The following is a 22,464-nucleotide window of genomic DNA, read 5'->3' as shown; positions in this document are numbered from 1 at the left end:
ACTCACTAAGGTCGTAATAATCCAAGGATCAGGCATGAGTGGGACAATGTATATTGAGATGAGCGGATATATTATATTGGAATAGCAATTATATGGACACTCCAAGCGAACTTCTGCCGTGGTCGTGGACGTCGTTGTGAGGTTCCGTATAAAGTCCAAACACGGTAAAATCGTCGCAGCGTGCCGGCGGTACGCTGCGTGTGCGAGTGCAAGCTTGCGAGGGTCAGCCGACACTTGCTGCTCGATCTCGCGCGCGCGAGGGAAAAGGCGGGGCGGAAGCGCGCTGCTTCTGTCGCGCGACAGGCATTGGGGGGGAGGGGGGGGGGGGTCGTCTTGCTCCGGCGGCGGCCGCGTGGGTGTCGTATCTCGAAAGCGATCTGCAACGTGGCAAAAGGGCGCGAGCGCGCGCCTCCTCTTCAAAGCGATTTGCGACGTGCACAATGTTCCACTATAGAGCCGGTAACTTCGCATGCGCCGTGTTTTCGACGTTTAGTTCGCTTTGAAGCGAGAGGCTGCACGATGGTTAATTCGATCGCTGCTATAGCTGCGCCTCCTTACTCCAGCGTTCTGAAAGTGAGTTTCCGTGGTCATCGAGCGAGATGCGTTCATGTTTACCTATTCGCGCGTGACACCGTGTTTGTCTATGTAATTAGTAGGCGAATGTTTACAAGTTTACACGGCCCATTAAACTACTATCCTTGCTTCATATAGCTATCTACTAATTTGCTATCGCAATCGAAGCTTGGCCTTTCGGGCGAAACTGTGACATTTTCTTTAATACACCAGGGAATATGTATGGGCTGGAGCGCTGATGGCAGACATATCCAAATCATGACCGGCAAATTTTTCCATGACTTCCACTGAGTGAAGACGTTTAATACCATGTGATTTGCTACAGCTTCGCTGGTAATCCGCCTTCAGAGGGTGGAATGGCTCTTCATTTTCTTCCTGCTTCCCTCTTAAACGTACACGTACAGGTTCCTTATATAAATAGGCATAGCGGAAGAGGGACTAACCAAGTTAGCACAGAGTAACAGACACGCACGCTCGCATACACGGAGAAAAAGCGAACATGCAATGATAGATACCGCCATGTTCTCCTTTATGTGTTTGTTTCGGCGTTACACTTAGTGGTTGACTAAGTATACGGACAGTCAATCTCTCCCTCTATTTCCCGCTCTCTTGGCTCAATCCGACCGAAGGAGAGCTTAGCGAGCATGGGCGGCAAGCATGCACACGTCTAATGTCAATGACAGAGAGAGGGACAGAGAGAGCTTGGGGCTGACGCCAATGTGTATGTCACCATGAATAAATTCAAACGAAAACTTTAGTCGTGCTAGTTTTGCTCTACTTTCCAGTGTTAATATACCAGCTCTCTTTAATAATTTAGTCAATGAATCCGTTAATTTGTATTTATTAAAACATAACCTTATTGCCTTCCTCTGCACCCGTTCCATTCCTGCAATGAGTTATTTTGTGTACGGAAACCAAACAATATCGGCGTGCTCCAGCACTGTTATAGAACAAGCATTTTGTAGGCCCGCAAATTTTATCTGGGGGCGCAAGACGAAGGTGTCTTCTCAGAAAGAAAACTCGGTTTAGTTCTCAGCATGCAGATTGATTTCCACTTGAGGTTATTTTGTTAACATTGCTCTCCCATCGGAGAGCGTACGTTAAAGTGACACCTAAATATTTACGCTGAAATGCACAAGTGAGATGTGTGTCATTATTAATGTACGTAAACTCAGATATCTGTTTTTTTTCTTACTGTTAGCGTTACAGATTTTTCGGCATTTAGAGTCATCTGCCAGTCCTGACACCAAGAAAAGGCAGAATTTTGTATACGGTGATTATCACGGTGATTAATTTCGCGGTATGAAATACAATAGTCAGCGAATAGACGGATGTTACCATGTAATCGGGAAGGCAAATATTTTATGTATATTAAAAATAAACCTGGGTCCAAAACACTGCTTTAGCACACTCCCGATGCAACAGGTGCTAAATTGGAAGTTTCGTTATGAATATACACGAATTGTGAGCGGTATAGATCGGCACAGTGACTCATGAGTGTACTCACTCACACTCGCACTCATTTCTAAGGGGTGAGTGCGAGTGAGTGCCAGTGAATGTGAGTGCAGTGAGTGCGAGTGAGTGCCAGTGAGTGTGAGTGCAGGTGAGTGCGAGTGAGGGCCAGTGAGTGTCAGGGCAGGTGAGTGCGAGTGCGTGCCAGTGAATGTAAGTGAATGCGAGTGCGAGCGAGTACCAGTGAGTGTGAGTGCAGGTGAGTGCGAGTGAGTGCCAGTGATTGTGAGTGCAGGTGAGTGCGAGTGCGAGTGAGTGCCAGTGAGTGTGAATGCAGGTGAGTGCGAGTGCGAGTGAGTACCAGTGAGTTGTGAGTGCAGGTGAGTGCGAGTGCGAGTGAGTGCCACTGATTGTGAGTGCAGGTTAGTGCCAATACGAGTGAATGCCAGTGAGTGTGAGTGCAGGTGAGTGTGAGTGCAGGTGAGTGCGAGTGCGAATGAGTGCCAGTGATTGTGAGTGCAGGTGAGTGCGAGTGCGAGTGAGTGCCAGTGAGTGTGAGTGCAGGTGAGGGAGTGTGAGTGCCAGTGAGTGTGAGTGCAGGTGAGTGCGAGTGCAAATGAGTGCCAGTGGTTGTGAGTGCAGGTGAGTGTGAGTGCGAGTGCCAGTGAATGTGAGTGCAGGTGAGTGCGAGTAAGTACCAGTGAGTGTGAGTGCAGGTGAGGGTGTGTGAGTGCCAGTGAGTGTAAGTGCAGGTGAGTGCGAGTGAGTACCAGTGAGTGTGAGTACAGGTGAGTGCGAGTGCGAGTGAGTGCCAGTGAGTGTGAGTGCAAGTGAGTGCGAGTGAGAGCCAGTGATTTTGACTACAGGTGAGTGCGAGTGAGTACCAGTGAGTGTGAGTGCAGGTGAGTGCGAGTGAGTGCCAGTAACTGTGAGTGCAGGTGAGTGCGAGTGCGAGTGAGTGCCAGTGAGTGTGAGTGCAGGTGAGTGCGAGTGCGAGTGAGTGCCAGTGAGTGTGAGTGCAGGTGAGTGCGAGTGCGAGTGAGTGCCAGTGAGTGTGAGTGCAGGTGAGTGCGAGTGCGAGTGAGTGCCAGTGAGTGTGAGTGCAGGTGAGTGCGAGTGCGAGTGAGTGCCAGTGAGTGTGAGTGCAGGTGAGTGCGAGTGCGAGTGAGTGCCAGTGAGTGTGAGCGCAGGTGAGTGCGAGTGCGAGTGAGTGCCAGTGAGTGTGAGTGCAGGTGAGTGCGAGTGCGAGTGAGTGCCAGTGAGTGTGAGTGCAGGTGAGTGCCAGTGCGAGTGAGTGCCTGTGAGTGGGAGTGGAGATGAGTGCGAGTGCGAGTGAGTGTCTGTGAGTGTGAGTGGAGGTGTGTGCGAGTGAGCGCCAGTGAGTGTGAGTGGAAGTGAGTGCGAGTGCGAGTGAGTGCTGTGAGTGTGAGTGGAGGTGACTGTGAACGTAAGTGAGTGCGGGGCCTGGAAAAAATTATGGTGAGTGAGTGTTCTTCCACACTGCTGACCTATGTTAATAACGCATAAAACATGCGAACCTATTCTTACGTAGTGGAGCAGGCTACGTTTTTCAGGGAGCTGGATTTTAGCAGCTATACAGCGATCATTGAAACTCCCCGAAGAGTCATGTGTATTAGAACGAACTGCGTACTTGTTCCTTATGCTACATATGTGATTTTGATATAGAACACCTAATAATCTGCAATGTATTCAAAAGATGCCTGCTAATTTTATAAATAATAAAATGCGAGCATCATTACGTGAAAACGGCTGTTAATTATTCGAAAACTATTCGAAGAGTATTAGGTATTTCATTCGATTCAATTCGCTTCTGGCACGATTAATTTTGTGTCAGTATTCCATTCGCTCTAAAAAATTACTATTCGCCCACCACAACTGATGACTATTCGGCATGTGCGAATGGTTGCAATTTGCCGGAAATGACTGGCTGCCTGAGCAACATAACGTGCTTTACTGCGTTACTCCCTGCGTTTTTTGTTGACTGCGGCCGTGCCAGGGTATTACTGATCTCCCTTCCAATGCAATATTTTGTTTCACCGCGCATAGTTGATGATTGCAAATATTAAAAAGCCATTCTAAAAATATTCGTGCTTAGGAATAGTGCCTGTCCAATTCGGAAACCGCATTGCATAGTATATTATTCAATTTCATTTTGTTATTCCTAGGTTCAGAATATTCGAACAATCCCTAGCATTTAATTTTTCTTATTGACATCCGTATTTAATTGAAAGCCAACATACTGATGCTGCATTTTTCCGCCGTTTTAAATCTTGCCGCCCATCACTCCTTTTCAAAAGCGCTCTTCCTGCGCCCTCTGGAGTGAGCCACTGAAGGCTGGGAGGAAATCGCTGTCGGTGGGCGCCAGGTGGTGCCACAGATACAGAGAAATTTAAAATGTTGTAATTTCTTAGGTGCGCTTAGCATGCAAACAACGGAAGCTTGAGTAAAAGTGGAATGTGTGGTATCTTTCAGAACCGCTAATTTCCGACAGACATTTTTAAAGCATTCTTATGAGATGGGCATCGTGGCTTTACGAAGACTGCGATATTTCGATGTACGTAGACAACTTCGCTAAGATGAGCTCACCGTCGGGAACAATGATGATGTGGGAGCAGGCAGATTAATTCTGGCACTCTCGGCTGGTAATTTCTTTGCCTTATGCACCTCATTCCTGGTGTATACTTCATCCCCACACGTCTGAAAGTCCACATTCACGGAGAATTCCAAGCAGAAGGCCTAGTATTTATGTTCAGACGGTCTGGTGGTCTTCCAGAAACACTAGAGTTTGTACGAAATCGTGTGAGAATCCTCTGCAGGTGAGTGCACTCACATCTCTGCACTCACACTTACTGCATCAAGTAATACGTGTCGCTCCACAGGATCATATTTTCACGTGGGCGTGACGTGGAAGCACGCAGAATCCAAACGGTTCAAGATCAAACTCTTTATTGGGCAATCCTGTGCCCAGCAATGAAACTCACTTTACAACAAGAGCGGCGAGCACAATCGTCGGTCGTCTACAAAAAAACTTATCAATGGCGAAACGTGTCGGCTTTTATACATCAGTCATCGAAGGTTCCAGAGTAATCCCGCGTGCTCCCCGTGTCTTCCAGAAAGTACTAAATAATTCGCGTCGCTCATACAATCAGATAACGTAAGCGTCGGAGCCGGTGGAAAGCTGTCACTGATGAAAGATAAACAAGTACAATATGATGTGTGTCGCCTAACTCGCCGCAATTTGCGCACAGTGGCAAACGCGCGGACCCAGTCTTGAATCACCAGCGGTGTACGCCGACACCGTTTCGATTCGAAAAAAAATAAAAAAAATACTGCAGCTCACGGACGCGTTAGTCTCTCGATCGCACGGGTATCATGTGGGGGCATGCAAATGTTCCCCATATAATACCAGAGCGTCTGTTAGAATTTGTGGGTGAATAAATAACTATTCCTATCCTTTTTCCCTTGAATTATCGAAAGCTGGTGAACTTGCAGATTGTGTGCTGTGCTAAATTTACCAACTTATTCCTTATCATACGCAAAGAGAATGTCACACTAGGCAGCAAATTGTTTTTCTGTGCATGCACTAAGCCTCAGCACTTAGCCTGCCACTTCAAACATAAAAAATTGCAAGCTGGAGCCGCCTGCTCGGTATCAGCCCACAACGCAAGCTGAGTGACGTTGATGATTCGGTGCTTTGAGACGTAATCTTATATAATTTTAAAATAAAAGTTGCTTTGTGTGAACCTCACTCGAATAGAGTCGAGTGCCAACGATCCGTTATGTTGGTTTCCCGCATCGCGTTTTACTGGCACCATGTTGGTGGGCAGCTAACAGTATATACGGCTGCTGTTGTGAAAGCTGTTGACGTGGCAAGTCGGCGTTCCTTAGGAGCCATATACAGTAACTATAGCGTAGCCCAGAGATTCCTGAAGCAGCCGTATGACCAGGGCTTCGGCGATGAATCATCACTAAGAACAGACACCAAGGACACTCATTGAATTACCGAAGGCTGTGAGAACTAGCTTGAACAGCTTCGCTGTCTGTGATGTCTCAGTTTCTGATGTTGGCATACGTCTGCGAAGCATTTGTTGGTTGTGTTGTTCAACAGCCTCCAATAATCTACGCAGAAAAGTTAGGTTGCGGTAACCATAGTTGCTGTGTTTGAAATTTCATACATAAAAACAAAAAAAAAATCAGTAGCCTCTCCCCTGTCAAGGAAATGGGGGTAAGCGAAGCTTGTCGCGTGTTTCTTCGGTGTTCCTATAAACGAATTGCTCTGACGAGTACCACGTTGTGCTCGAACCACAAGCGGTCACACGCACTGCAGCTGGCTCCAAAGTTCCGGTTGAGAAACTCGCATTGAAACCTGGCCGCCGCACCGGAAAGTTGGCGTTGCCGAGGCGTGTATCACCGTTGTCGGGTTCCTGTATCACTAGACGACGCTCACCTTTGGCCTGACCATCGCACTTCCCCAACTAGGGGTACGCGGCTCTTCACTGACGTGTCGCCTGGGCTTCGGAAGCCCTCACGCTAGAAACGGCACATCGACAAGCCCTTCTCCAAGCGCGTTCATTCTAGATGGATTTCCATGAAATTGCTTCGAAATTAAATCTGTCCGTTACTTAGGACAATGAGTGGCTCATACGGCCTTAAGCAATGGCTCATACCCCCTTAAACGTGGCATCCCCATGACGACGACAGAAAAGTGAAATTCTACGCTGGAATGATTAGCGGCAAGTGTGCGCGTGCCGAGCACGAGTTAATGAGTGAGCTGCGGAAGAAGAGAACTACGCTCGAGCCAATGCCGATGATGATAATTTTGTGCGTCTGTCAGTTATAACAAGCTTAGCTTGAAAAAGCGAACCAAGCCAGCGCTTTCTTGGACCAACAGCACGTTACACATCGACAGGTATCCTTAAACGACGATACTAAAAAAGTAAAAGCAAGTCGCATATTGCACCAAAATTCCTACTCTCTTTCTCGTTTTAGAAGGGAGCGCTATCGTGGCTAATAACCGAGCGCAATATTGAGTTTGCAAAGCACACTGCATGTATAATTTATAACTTGTCTGAAAACGGGTCACTCGTGTGACGTCACAAGCCTTTAGCCACTCCGTCGCGGATTAGTTACACAGTCCCCAGGAAGTTACACATGCAGCTTCTTGTTTGGAAACCCTCTCTAACGATGTCATGATATATTGCGCTATCTACTCGAGCACTCTCTTTTATGGTATTTGTATCAAAAGCGGCTATTCATATAGAACAGGACGCAGAGTCCAAGAGCCGATTGGTTTCTCAGCTTTTCAGTGCAGAAGAAACACCGGAAACAAACGCCAGCAAAAAAAGAAAAAAAAAAGAATTGGAGGGCGCTTAAGCTCCGCCTTTAAAAGTGGAACGCGATAGCTATAAAAGATCCCTGACTGTTTCTCACGCTTCCGGGCAACTGCAGCTTATGTATCCGCAATGTTTACCTGGAAACGGTGGCGGCGAACGCTATGCTCGAAGGCGAGCTTTCTGGTTCTTTTTATTGCGATAGCAATTATATGGACACTTCCACCGGATTTCTGGCGTCGGCGTCGCCGTCGCCGTGAGGTTCCGTATAGATAAAATCTTCGCCGCGCGCCGTATGCCCGAGCGGAAGCGTGCGGGGACGCACGCTGTCACGGAGAGCGACCGCACTCAATCTTCCACGCGCAAGCAAGGAAGCGGGAAGCGAGCGCCGGAGGGAGCGGGAGGGGGGGGGGGGGGGCGCATTTCTACTCTGCCAACAACCGCGCTCGTCGCTCGCTCGCACCATCTCTTATCTCCACACGGCTCTGACCTGTGCATTCGCCGCTCAGTTCCCGTTGAAGCGATATACCGCACGTACCTTCGCCGCCGCCGCTTGCTGCCAGCGTTTTGACAGTCGTTGTCTGCAGTCATTCAGTGTGATCTATTCATGTTTGTTTGTGCGCGCTCACACCACAGTTAGTAATAGTCGGGCCACATTTTCCAACGCACGCTACACATGCAATGCTGCCCGGATCGGCAGTGAAGCGCTACAGGTGTGTCCCTTCGCACGCGCTGCCCACGGGCAGCGCTTCTCATCAACACCACCGTTTCACACGCGCCTTCTCGTGGTCATCGAGTCTCTCTTCATGTCGGTCTACTTACGCCGCAGCACACCTGCTTACTTAATCAGCTCATGTTTACTACAATTCATATTGCTACCAAAGCCGCTCACCTTACTTCGTATGACATTGCTGTGTTGCTATCGCATTCATTGCTTCGCCCTTAGGGCGAAACTGTGACATTTTTTGTTTTGTTTTCAAATGTTTTGTTTGTTTCATTTCTTTAGTCGCACCTTTATTTTATTGCTTTATTTCTTGTTACCACGGCTTGGGTGCCGCACTAGCGCCCGTCCGTTCTGTAGGGTGAAGCCACTTCAACATCGACAGAACTCAAGCAGCAGCTGGGAATGGGGTTTGTGTTTGAGCTTCCGCGTAACAGAATTATATTTTCTCGTATATTACAATTGGAATCCGACGCTCTCATATCTATAGGTTGTGCGTAAGTTGTACCTTACGAATGTTATAACACATTTTATTTTGAAAAATTCAATTAGTTCAGTTGAACGCCTCTGCGCCACGCGGAGGACCTGCTTGGTTCAGGATGCGTGGTTCGGGATGATTTTTCTGATATGGACAACGGCACCCACACCGGTCGCCGACACCGGATTATCTGCGACACGGGGTCGTGAACGCTATCGTGTTAAAAATTACTGCAAGCCTTCGCCTGCCACTTGAGCAGAGTATTCCTCTGATTGAGAGACGTCGAAGTCGTCACATGACCGCATCCCAATTGAGATAATCATCATCATCATCATCAGCCTATATTTATGTCCACTGCAGGATGAAGGCCTCTCCCTGCGATCTCCAATTACCCCTGTCTTGCGCTAGCGTATTCCAACTTGCGCCTGCGAATTTCCTAACCTCATAATCCCACCTGACTTTCTGCCGTCCTCGACTGCGCTTCCCTTCTCTTGGTATCCATTCTGTAACCCTAATGGTCCACCGGTTATCCATCCTACGCATTACATGGCCTGCCCAGCTCCATTTCTTCCGCTTAATGCCAACTAGAATATCGTCTACCCCAGTTTGTTCTCTGATCCACACCGCTCTCTTCCTGTCTCTTAACGTTACTCGAAAGATTTTTCGTTCCATCGCTCTTTGTGCGGTCCTTAACTTGTTCTCGAGCTTCTTTGTTAACCTCGAAGTTTCTGCCCCATATGTTATAGCACCGGTAGAATGCAATGATTGTACACTTTTCTTTTCAACGACAGTGGTAAGCTCCCAGTCAGGATTTGGCAATGCCTGCCGTATGCACTCCAACCCAATTTTATTCTTCTGTAAATTTCTTTCTTGTGATCCACCACCAATTCCACCACATTTTCAGGCATGGAGTGGTGCCTGACACCGGCAAAGAAAAAAAAAGCATATTGCCGAGAGCTAGTGGGGCTATACTAGTTCAGGTGCAACCAAACTAGGCAGGCCCACTAAGCTTCATCAAAGTCACTCCCTCACCAGAACAGGAATTGGCCTCCCTGGTGCAGTATTCGGCCACTACCTCCCTGATGACTCCGAAAATTGAGATATTAGAGCCTCTCTAATCACCCTAGCCTCAGTACAGAAGCCAGAAGGCCTAGCAGAGCCGAAAACGTTGCGAGCGTTTCGTTTGATCTAACTGAATCTGAAAGCTCGTTCATAACGCTTCCAAAGCGCGATTTCATAATGAAATCGTGCCATAACCACGATTTCATTATGAAGCACGCCGTAGTGAGGCACTCCGAAATAATTTTTACCACCTGGCGATCTTTAACCTGCGCCCAACGCACACGGGCCACGGGCGTTTTTGCACTTCGCTTCCAGCGAAATGTGGCCGCCGCAGCCTCGATTCGATCCCGCCACCTCGTGGTTAACAGCGCAACACCATACCCGCTATGCCATCACGGCTAGTTTCAAAGGCATGTGCTCAGTCGCTCGAAAGCAGCAAGACGAACGTGTAAAAAGGATCGTAAGCTCATCTGCATATCTCGGGTATATGAATGGCAAGCTCATTTGAATATTTCCGGTGCGTCAGTGCAAGGCAATTATGCACACCTAGCGAACCCACCTCGCGGACGCAATGGATATGGCGTTCAGCTGCTGGGCGTTAGAATGCTCTCTGAAGCAGAATATTTTGTGAGCGCCGTAGCGGCGATGAGTCGTCAGACCCAATGAACTCCCGGTATCATATCACGGCCGTTGGGATTTCTTTTGAAGGATTGTGCGTTTTCGTGCATGGCAATGTACAGGTCGCGTCCTTCTGTCTTTAACAAAGAAACGCGCATAACGGGTCGAGCACACGGATGTAGAAATGTTTATGTATTTCATGGAGGAAATAATTTATATGTTTTCATAGCTGCGAATGAAAAGTGTTAGAAATCATCAAGTTTGAGCGTTTCTGCACTATTGCGGGCTGACATTCGTCATTGTGTCTGCTAAACCTAGCGGGAAAGTTGAGACGGCAAAACCGCAAGCCTTCCAAGACCTGTGCTTGCACGCTGCAAAATGGTCTTAGCGCAGTGGCGGCAGTCGAAAAAGGCCTCTCAGCAATCCCCTTGAGGAGTTGGTGGTGGACACCTTTCCAAGACATCAGGTCGGTTTTCCAGTCCTACATTCACCTCCCAGGCGTTGAAATAACTACGTTCTTTTGTCCCCTTTCTCCCAACGCCCAGTAGCTGACTAGAGGAACTTACGTCAGGCCGACCTCTCACACATCCTTTTGCCTGCCTTCTCTCCTCCCTCCTGCCGACTCCTACTTGGGTCCTTAAGGACATAACTTTTGTCTCTGTCTCTTGCAACCATTACTTTATTACAGACAGTGCCCGCAGGAAAGGCACTTATATTAGTGTTACAATTCTGGCTAGCATTGAAGAGTCTCCCTTGACTGATAAGAAGGAAGCTTCAAGCCACAGCACTGAAACGCATTTCGAAGATGTCTCTGCGACTTGACGCCGCCTGGCATGAGCAGGAACGAGGTAAGAAAAAATCATGTTAAATCATGATTCAACGCTTAGGTATTCTAACGCTTAGCGCGCGTGAACCCAAGAGAAACATAACATAGAATCACTTAAGGCCATATGAAAACGTGACTCGGTTTTATTTTGCGCAGACGACCTTTTCTTAGAGTTTCCAAGCATTATGTTCAGCCCCAGGTTGTTTGGAGAGCTAACTAGCCTTTATTGTTTTAACAGCGGAGCTGTTTAAGGCCGAGGGTGAACCGTGCCGAGTGTTGATCAGTTTTACGAAGCGCGCGCCAGAAACAGGTGGTCGGAGAGGGGCGAGGGTGAGAGAGGGCGAGGGCCAGATGGGAGGAGCCAAGGAGAGAGAGACGGTGGCGTAGCGGCGGCGCGACGCTTTCCGGGGAGAGATAGCGGTGGGAGGGGGGGATCTACCGAGCACTAAAAAAGCATGCACTGTCGGCGCAGAGCATTCTGACGTTCGGCGATGAGTATGGCGAGGACAAAGAAGCAACTGTCTCTGGAAGAAGAAGCGGCGCGGCAGGAAAGACGACGCGAAGATGCTCGAGCATGAGCCTAACAACGACGTGCCGACCAAGAGATCTGTGCAAGGGAGGCCGAAGCTAAGGGATGGCGAAGATCCGAATAACCCGACTTCCGAGTGAGGGAGGCGGCATCGCGGGACTCATTGGGAAGCAAAAGCCAAGTTGAAGCCACCAGCTCCGCTGTTTCATCAGTCTTCGCCAGTTTAACTACGCTGTTTTTTAACGGGGAAGCTGTTCTAGCTAACCGTAAGAAATGGCGCCTGCTGTCGCAAAACCTCGCAAAACTATGACGTCCCTGCGTTGCCTAGCAATCACCTCGTGGAGTCGCGTGTGCCTCGTCTCCTCTCCGCGCCGTGCACATGTTGCCTTTAAAGTCCCTAAATTCCCTGCTTTATTTTTAACCAGTGAAATCTACTCCGTCGGCTGGCATTATCTTCCTAGATAGCATGCAACCGCCAATGACCGCTGCTATCTACGCTGCTCGCAGCAGCGTGCAAGTGATTGCGGGGAACAGCGTTAGGAAGAACATGGCTGCCGGTATGAGCGCCGCCCAATGAGATTCATCGGCGGTGCTTCAAAGCTTGTCGCTACTTTAAGAAAGCAAAAAAAATATGTAGGGACTTTAGTTGCCTTGACAAGGGACGTTAAGGAGAGGGAAAGAGAGCATGCGAGCGGCGCGCGAAATGCTCGGGAAAGGGAACGAGAAAATGAGAGCGGGATAGAGAGAGAAATTGCAGGAGCACCAACGAGGCAACGCGCAGAGCTGCTGCCGACGCGACCCGCCTTGCCTAGCCGTGAATGCGCCGAAGCAGTAGCGATGACGTCACCTCGCGTTGCCTAGTAACCGCCGGCGCAGGTGCGCGCTCGCTTCGCCCGACACAGACACGGCTACTGCCTGACTGCCTGCCGGCGTTTGTGGCATGCCACTGAACGCTGTCGCTCGTAGGTGCCGACGCGTCCAGCGCTAGCTGCGCGAAATGTCGCGAAAGGGAAAATACCTCCGAAAATGATCACTCGAGAATACCTTCCCTACATGCGTAATTAAGTTAAACCAAGTTATAACCTAGCAGCAACCAAGTTGCGTAACAACAGCAGTAGCAGTAGTAACAACAGCCTAGCAGTAGCAGCCAAGAACACTTGAGGACTGACACTTTCGCTGTGCCTAAGCTTTGCACGACGTATAGTGCAAACATGCCCACTTTTTTATTTCGATGATGTCTTCGCCAAGCTGTCTATTTGGCAGGCTTCGTCAGAACTGGAACGAAACTTAATGTGGCCACTGTCTACTTAGGTGCCTAGTTAACAGTCATCGGCGAGTATTAAAACACCGAAATGCTATATAAGTCTTCAAATGAAGTCACACACGCCGCATAACACGATTTTATGTAAACCTTTACTGCAGGCGATAGCGTGGGGGTATGCTTCTGAGTGCCACAATCTTGTCAACATTTAGCCAGAAGAGCATATGCGCGATTTACGGTGGCTATAAAAATTCAGGGGTTCTTTCCTGTCTCACTAAATAATGGCATAAACCAATGGCATAAACCTGCGCTTTCACGCTAAGAAGTTTTACTGTATACGTTGCAGTTACTGTCTTTCCTCTGATATTTAGCATAATAATCCACTTTTCATTGTGTATTGCCATATAAAACACTTATTTTCTTTGTTTCTCTTGCATCATCCTGAAAAAAAAAAGTTATCATTGGGTATGGGCACATCGCCATCAGAGGTGTCAGCGGCCGCTGAAACGAGATCAGGTTTCATGTACCACTTGCCGGCACCTAAATGTGCACATAAATAGGCAGACAAATATGCTAAGTGTTTTGTTATTTGATGCAGACCAGAAATACATGTAACAGCTCTGCGAAGCTTGTTAAAAAAATGTCACAGTTTCGCCCTAAGGGCGAAGCAATGAATGTGATACCAACACAGCAATGTCATACGAAGTAAGATGAGCGGCTTTGGTAGCAATATGAATTGTAGTAAACATGAGCTGATTAAGTAAGCAGGTGTGCTGCGGCGTAAGTAGACCGACATGAAGAGAGGCTCGATGACCACGAGAAGGCGCGTGTGAAACGGCGGTGTTGATGAGAAGCGCTTCCCGTGGGCAGCGCGTGCGAAGGGACATACCTGTAGCGCTGCACTGCCGATCCGGGCAGCATTGCATGTGTAGCGTGCGTTGGAAAATGTCGCCCGACTATTACTAACTGAATGAACAAGCGTGGTGTGAGCGCGCACAAACAAACACGAATAGATCACACTGAATGACTGCACACAACGATTGTCAAAACGCTGGCAGCAAGCATGCGCCGCAGCGGGCGAAGGTAAGGGCAGTCTATCGCTTCAACGGAAACTGAGCGGCGAATGCACGGCGCATAAAGGTCAGAGCCGTGTGGAGATAAGAGATGGTGCAGACGAGCGACGAGCGCGGTTGTTGGCAGAGTAAAAGTGCCCCCCCCCCCGCTCCCTCCGGCGCTGGCTTCCTACTTCCTTGCTTGCGCGTGGGAGATGAGTGCGTTCGCTCTCCGTGATAGCGCGCGTCCCCGCACGCTTCCGCTCGGGCATACGGCGCGCGGCGAAGATTTTATCTCTAGGGAACCTCACGGCGACGGCGACGGCGACACCGACGGCAGAAATCCGGTTGAAGTGTCCATATAATTGCTATCGCAATAAAAAAAGACAAATATAGAACAACAACAAGGGAACAGTCGGAGGAGTGCTGAAAGAAAATTTTTGTCACCTTTTTATTTCTTTGTTGGACAGCTGTCAACAGACTCGTTACGCTGTGAAGCCTCAATTCCTCGAGAGCGCACGACTATGCAGGGTGTTTCATTTTAGCCATACCAATTTTTAAAGAAATTGCCTGTGAGCGATAGCACAATTGATGCTTCAATGCATAAAACAGCGTTTTCCTCAAAAATGTCACAGTTTCGCCCTAAGGGCGAAGCAATGAATGCGATAGCAACACAGCAATGTCATACGAAGTAAGGTGAGCGGCTTTGGTAGCAATATGAATTGTAGTAAACATGAGCTGATTAAGTAAGCAGGTGTGCTGCGGCGTAAGTAGACCGACATGAAGAGAGACTCGATGACCACGAGAAGGCGCGTGTGAAACGGTGGTGTTGATGAGAAGCGCTGCCCGTGGGCAGCGCGTGCGAAGGGACACACCTGTAGCGCTGCACTGCCGATCCGGGCAGCATTGCATGTGTAGCGTGCGTTGGAAAATGTGGCCCGACTATTACTAACTGTGGTGTGAGCGCGCACAAACAAACATGAATAGATCACACTGAATGACTGCAGACAACGACTGTCAAAACGCTGGCAGCAAGCGGCGGCGGCGAAGGTACGTGCGGTCTATCGCTTCAACGGGAACTGAGCGGCGAATGCATAGGTCAGAGCCGTGTGGAGATAAGAGACGGCGCGAGCGAGCGACGAGCGCGGTTGTTGGCAGAGTAGAAATGCGCCTCCGGCGACGCCGACGGCACGCCGACGGCAGAAATCCGGTGGAAGTGTCCTTATAATTGCTATCGCAATAAAAAGTAAACTGTAACGCCCATACATCTCGTCGGACACTTTGAAAATTAATATCTCGAAACTGGTTCAGTCTTGAGAATTCGTTCGAAGTGGACACACCTTGAGAACTCAGCGGCTGTAATTCCTACATTGAAATATGTCCCATAAAATAATGAATGAAAAAAAAGTTAATTAGCGTAATTAGGTTATTTACTCAATAACGTGTTTTGACTTCTCGGGGATGTAATGGCCGCCTCATCGAGTATTTTAGATCACGGATTATAATTGTGCTATCTGCCACAGGCAATTTTTAAAATTTTGGTATAGCTAAAATGAAACACCCTGTATAACATACCTGTCTTGTGCAACCAGTTCGAATGTGCGCCATGTTTAGCGTGGCTTCGAACGTGAAAGAGAAGAGTATTCACGGCACAGAAACCTCACGTTTTGGTTTCCTGCTACTAGATGTCACTGACGCTACACGAACACTACGGCTAAGCTGCGAAAGTATGACACCGTTGAGCCACTCAGTATTCGACGGAATTAAGAAGCTTTCGTTAACAGCAGCCCAAAATTAAAAGGTCCAAATTGGCAGATTTCGGCGACACGATCATTGTGTCGCGCCACCCGGTTTGGGTGGCGTGAATCATCTCCTGCCTCACGTCCAATGTCTTGGCGGTTGTTTTGAACTGATCGATTGAAAGTAATTCCTAATTATTTTTCTCGCTTCTAAGGAATCCAGTCTCCGAGCCGTTAATTATAGAGAATACACCTATCTAAAAAGCCATAAAAAAAGAAGGTGCAAAAAAATGCTGCCGCTCCCGTAATCGAGAGTAGATGAAAATATGAAATGGCTACCGGCAAAGCAGATTGGTTGAAGATGAGACTAGCCACAATCTTAAAACGGGTATAGTGCATGTTTGCGAGAGAGAGAGAGAGAGAAAACACTTTATTTGCACCCGTCAGAGAGTATGGGTGATCGGGGTGAGACTCAGCTCCCCCTTTCACCGTCTACCTCCCCCCTAGACGTCGGCCGCAATCAGTTGGCTTCCAGCGGCGACCTGGGCTTGACAGATGGCTTGTTTTTGGGCTTGATCTTCCTGGCTACGGAGGGAGGATTCCCATGACTCTGTTTCCATGTAGACCGTTTAGGGCTGGGCAAGCCCAGAGAATGTGATTTAGGGTCGCTATGCCTTCACAATTTTTGCATTTCGATGAGTGCACCTCAGGATGCCGTTTGTGTAGGATATACGTGTTTGGGAAGGTACCCGTCTGCAGTTTTCGCCAGATTACTTCTTCCTTCTTTGTGAGAGATCTATGGGGGGGGGGGGGGGGAGGAAAAATTCTCCTGCCCATTCTAAAGTGTTGTAGAATTTCTCTGTATGTGGTTAAGTCTCGCTTTTTGGACAGGGAGTAGTATGCCTGCGCTGGGGCCCGGTGTGTAAGTCCTCGGGCGACCTCGTTGGCGATCTCGTTCCCTGTGAGTCCACTATGAGCGGGCGACCATACTATTCTAATTAGGTCATTGGGTACGTTCTCCTTGCCTGCTTGCAGAATTTTGGCGGCCTCTTTGGAAGTGTCATAGGTTTTGATTGCAGTTTTAGAATCGGTGATGATTATTCTGGTTGATTATTCTGTTTGCGAGGACACACCCCACCCCACGACACCACACCACATAACCATCCGCAGTCCGCCGGACGCTGCCAGCCTGGTCACGCAGCGTGGTGCCATCTCTCGAATGAGGCGGCGCAAAACCCGCGCCGCGGAACTCACAGACCGCTGCCGTTGAAAAGAGCACACGCAACCCTGTCTCAGCGCCCCCAAAAAAGTTAATCAAGTGTATGGTGCACTGTACCTGCCTTTTGGAAATTACAAATAAAACTTCAGCGTGCTAGAAGTTACAGCTTCAGTTGATATTGTGAACAAACACTAGGAAGAACTCGGAAGCCATATTTTTTAAAACTTGTTTGGGCAGTAACTAGCGTATGTAATGCGGTCCTATACAAAGGGTTGGGGCCCAGAGACCGCATTTTCTAAACTTTTGACTGGTTGCCCGGAAGATTTCCTTTGTTCTCGGCGCATCTTTTCATATGTGTCATCAGCCTGGGCACCACGCATTGCGTCGTGGTTGCTTAGGTGAAGCAGTCATGGACAGGCCAGGGCCCGTGCAACGCCCTACGAAAGCCCTGTGCTTTTTCTTTAATGTACCAGTTTCAACGCCGGCTGACGCCATGATCGACTCCGTCGAAGAAGTCGTAGGTGCCGGAGGTTTGCAGTATCTGCAACGTCACGGCGGCAACAAGTTCTTGGCAGCTGTCCGCTCCGCGGATCAGGCAGCCAAGATGGCGGCGAAAGGCTCTCTGCTACTCGCCAACAAGATCGCACCGCTGGAACGCATGGGCACTCCAGTGGGCACTCCAGACCCTGTGTCAGTGACGACGTCCTGACTGCTGCACTTGCACCGTATGGGAAGTGTCGAGGCATTTCCGATGTTGTTTTCAAGGACAGGACGGACATCAGCAATGGCAGCCGACTGGTCAAGCTCGAGATGGTAAAACCTCCACCGAATTTCATCATGGTGACTGGCTTTCGGGTAATGCTAGAATACAAAGTGTAAAGGGTTTATTAGAGATCGGAGCAGCGCAGCGTCGACAGTCAAACGAGACGGCTTTCAAGCACGAGCGCCGTTGCGAGCAAAAGCGCTGGACCCACTAGCGTCTGGCAGACCAGAGCTGGACCCACTAGCGTCTCGATTCGCTACAATTACCCCGGGAGTGATAAGGGAGCCGTCCGGCGACCTAACAGCTCGTCAGGATGACAGGATCGTAGTATGGCTTGAGGCGGTCGACGTGGACAATGTCTCGTCCACGACGGCGCTGGTCCGAAGACGTTTGAACTGGCTCGATAACAAAATTCACGGGAGACGCGCGTTCGACGACGCGGTAAGGGCCGTCATATTTCGGGAGTAGTTTAGATGAGAGGCCAGGGGTGGTGAACGGGACAGAGAGCCACACAAGTGCGCCAGGAAGCAAGGCGACCTCGGAGTTGGAGTCGCCGCGAGTGTTCTTCTGGCGCTCTTAATCGTTGGAAGTAAAGGCACGTGCGAGGTCACGGCATTCTTCAGCATGCCGTGCTGTGGCAAAAATAGGTGAGCCCTCGGATGCATCTGGCCGGTAAGGTAATATTGTGTCGATGGTATGCGACGGGTGCCGACCGTATAGTAAGAAAAAGGGCGAAAAGCCAGTGGTGCTCTGAGTAGCGGTGTTGTACGCGTAGGTGACGAAGGGCAGAATGGCGTCCCAGTTCGTGTGGTCGGACGCGACGTACATTGAGAGCATGTCGCCGAGCGTGCCGTTGAAGCGTTCTGTGAGGCCATTGGTTTGTGGGTGGTACGCCGTAGTTGTGCGATGAATCACGTGGCACTCGTTAAGAATGGCTTCAACCACTTCCGACAGGAAGACACGTCCGCGATCACTGAGCACTTCCTGGGGTGGACCATGCCGCAGGATGAATCGGCGAAGCAGGAATGAGGCAACATCGCGCGCTGTAGCTGCTGGGAGAGAAGCGGTTTCGGCGTATCGTGTGAGGTGATCTACTGCCACAATAGCCCAGCGGTTACCAGCCGATGTCAAGGGAAGTGGCCCATACAAATCAATTCCAACGCGCCCGAACGGCCGGGTAGGGAGGGTAGAGGCTGCAGACCAGCCGGCGAGAGCTGGGGTGAAGATTTCCGGCGCTGGCAGTCGGGGCAGGAGCGAACGAACTGTTGAACGTACTTTTACATTCCTCGCCAGTAGTAGCGCTGTCGAAGGCGCTGGTAGGTTTTGAAAACTCCTGAGTGTGCGCACTGTGGATCAGTGTGAAAGGATGCGCAGATTTCGGAGCGCAGACTGCGAGGAACTACTAACAACCACTGGCGGCCGTCTGCGGCATAACTGCGTCGGTGAAGCAGGTTGACGCGAACCGCGAAATGGCGAGCCTGACGACGCAACGTACGAGTGGTTGACTGTGGTGATGGGTCAGCAAGCAAGTCTATAATCGAATCAATCCACGGGTCCTTGCGCTGCTCGGAAGCGATAGTCTCAAGGTCGATTGTAGAAACAGCTAGCTGGGATAGTGAGCAGCAGGTATTGTCGTCAGGCAAGGGAGAGCGTGATAGGGCGTCGGCATCAGAATGTTGGCGTCCGTTGCGGTACAGCACGTGGATGTCGTAGTCCTGCAGGCGAACTGCCCAGCGGGCAAGACGACCGGAAGGATCCTTCAACGATGACAGCCTACATAGTGCATAGTGGTCGGTGACGACATCAAATGGGCGGCCATACAAATAAGGCCGGAACTTAGTAAGAGTCCAGATGATCGCCAGACATTCTTTTTCCGTGACAGTGTAATTGGTCTCGGCTTTCGTAAGCGTGCGACTGGCATAGGCCACGACATATTCAGGAAAGCCAGGCTTGCGCTGCGCAAGGACAGCGCCGAGGCCAACACCGCTGGCATCTGTGTGTACTTCTGTAGGGGCCGTCGGGTCGTAGTGGCGCAAAATTGGGGGAGTCGTCACCAAACGACGGAGATTTGCGAACGCTTCCTCGCACTCTGAAGACCACGAATGAAGGGGTCTGTTGCATCCAAGGAGCTTCGTCAGAGGTGATATAATGGCGGCGAAATTTCGAATGAAGCGTCGGAAGTAAGAACACAAACCGACGAAACTTCGCATTTCTTTGATGGACGTAGGCTTAGGGAATTCGGCGACGGCACGAAGCTTGGCTGGATCGGGGAGAATTCCATCCATGGAAACAACGTAACCCAGTATCGTCAGCTGCCGCGCTGCAAATCGGCACTTCTTTAAATTCACTTGTAGGCCGGCGTTTCTCAAACACGTCAAAACACGCCGGAGGCGTTGAAGGTGCGTGGAGAAGTCCGGAGCAAAAACAACGACGTCATCAAGGTAGCACAAGCACATGTGTCATTTCAAGCCGCGCAGAACGGTATCCATCATGCGCTCAAAAGTTGCTGGGGCATTACAAAGTCCAAACGGCATGACGTTAAATTCGTACAAGCCGTCGGGCGTGACAAAGGCTGTCTTCGGTCACTCGTCATCTGCCATAGGTACTTGCCAATACCCTGAGCGCAGATCGAGACATGAAAAAAATTCTGCTCCTTGTAGGCTGTCAATAGCGTCGTCGATTCGCGGAAGCGGGTAAACGTCCTTACGAGTGATCTTGTTGAGGCGCCGATAGTCCACACAGAACCGTACAGAACTGTCTTCGTCACAAGGTCGACGGGAGATGCCCATGGACTGTGGGAAGGTCGGATCACTTCACGGCGGAGCATATCGGCCGCTTGTTCATTAATCACGCTACGTTCTGTAGCCGATACACGATATGGTCGTTGCCGCAATGGCGATTGGGAGCCAGTATCGATGTGGTACGTAACAGTTGACGTCCGGCCCAGGCAAGGTTGCCCGACGTCGAAAGAAGCACGAAATTCTTGTAGGAGGCACAGAAGCTGTGATTGCTGGCCCGGTGTAAGGTCATCGGCAAGAGAAGAATCGAACACATCTATAGTCAATGGGCCAGACGTAGAAATCGAGCCGAGCGTACTGTAACGGGCACAGTATGGGTCTTCGGGAACGTCCGTAATTTGTACGTCTGCGATAGCTTCGACACTGCCCAGACATTCTCCGTGGAGTAGCAACACATGGTACGAGAACGGGTTACAAATAAATATAGCACTAGAGCCCTGTGTAATGTTCACCGTCGCAAAAGGTAGCAGGAGACCTTTTCGAGTGGAAAAGCAGCCAGACGGAGAAAGTAGTGCGACGGCGTTGGAAAGGCTGCTGCAGTACATAGAGACAACCACTGACGAGTTAGGAGGAACGGTGGTGTCGTGTCTGACGAGGAGTTTGTTCGGAAGAGAAGCATCGTCGGCGAGCGTCAAATCTGAGAGCGGCGACAGTTCTAGTTCGTCCCGTGCGCAATGAATGACGGCATTGTGGCGGGAGAGAAAATCCCAGCCGAGGATAACGTCATGGGAGCACGACGAAATTACAACAAATTCGATGGCGTATACACCGTCCTCAATCACAACACGAGCTGTTCACGCCGCTAACGGGTGAATACGCTGTGCGCCGCCTGTGCGGAGGGACAGTCCAGTAAGGGGCAGCGTGACTTTCCGAATAAAGCGACAAAGTTTTGCGTCCATAACTGATACGGCGGCTCCGGTGTCCACGAGTGCAGATGTGTGAACACCATCAACAAACACGTCTATCACATTCGTCGGGCTACCCTGAGGACTTGCGCGTTTCGCCGGCGTCGCAGCCCTTGCCTCGTGGACTGCGACGATTAGTTTTCCTCTTCCCGAGCTGCGGGACGGGGCCGCATCGGTGATAACGAGCGTCGGCGTGGAGAAGGTAAGCGGCGGGTATTGCGCGTTGGGTGGAACGTCGGTGACGATGCCGAAGGGTCGTCGTAATATGGGCGGGGAGACCCGACCATACGACTTGGCGCAAATGTTGGAGCGCTAGGTGACTCCACGCGATTACAGTAGCGTTCGACGTGACCGGCGTAGCCGCACGCAAAACAGATAGGTCGGTTGTCAGATGTACACCACCGATTCGCTGTGGTGGGCCCCGTCCATGTAGGAGGACGCGTTGTGCGGGGCGGCTGGTGATATGGTTGCATCGCGGGCTGTGGTCGGGGCACAGTCAAGACGTCGGCGCATGTGAGAGGCCCACCTTGAGGGAAGGGGTGGGGCTTGGCGACTACTTCAGCGTAGCGGAGAGGTGCGACCGCAGGAACATGGTGATGGCGCTCAGGCAAAAGCTGGTTGAGTTCGTGCGCGATTGTGTTGCGGAGCGGGGGCTCAAAACTTGACGTTGGCTCTTGTACTGGTGGTGGTTGTCCAAAGGCCATCAATGAGAGCTGGCGTGCAATTTCCTCGCGCACGAAAGCCTTCATTTCTGCCATCAACGCTGACTGATCAGAAATGGCCGTCAAGCCAGCGAGGTGTTCGTCGCGCGATGTAGGACGACGGGTCAATGACGGGCCTGCGTAGCTCCTCGTAACTTTGGCACAGTGTAGTTATCTCGGCCACAGTGCGAGGATTTTTGGCAAGAAGCATGTTGAAGGCATCGTCTTCTATGCCTTTCATAACATTCCTGATCTTATGAGACTCCGACATGGTCACGTTGACTTTCTTGCATAAGTCCAGGATGTCTTCGATATAACTTGTGAAGGATTCGCATGCCTGCTGGGCTCGTTCCCGCAAACGCTGTTCGGCGCGCAGCTTACGAACAGCAGGGCGACCAAAAACCTCGACAAAAGAT

The sequence above is a fragment of the Dermacentor silvarum genome, chromosome 9 (assembly GCF_013339745.2).
Source record: "Dermacentor silvarum isolate Dsil-2018 chromosome 9, BIME_Dsil_1.4, whole genome shotgun sequence".
NCBI classification, from domain to species: domain Eukaryota; kingdom Metazoa; phylum Arthropoda; class Arachnida; order Ixodida; family Ixodidae; genus Dermacentor; species Dermacentor silvarum.
This window is presented reverse-complemented; position numbering follows the sequence as displayed.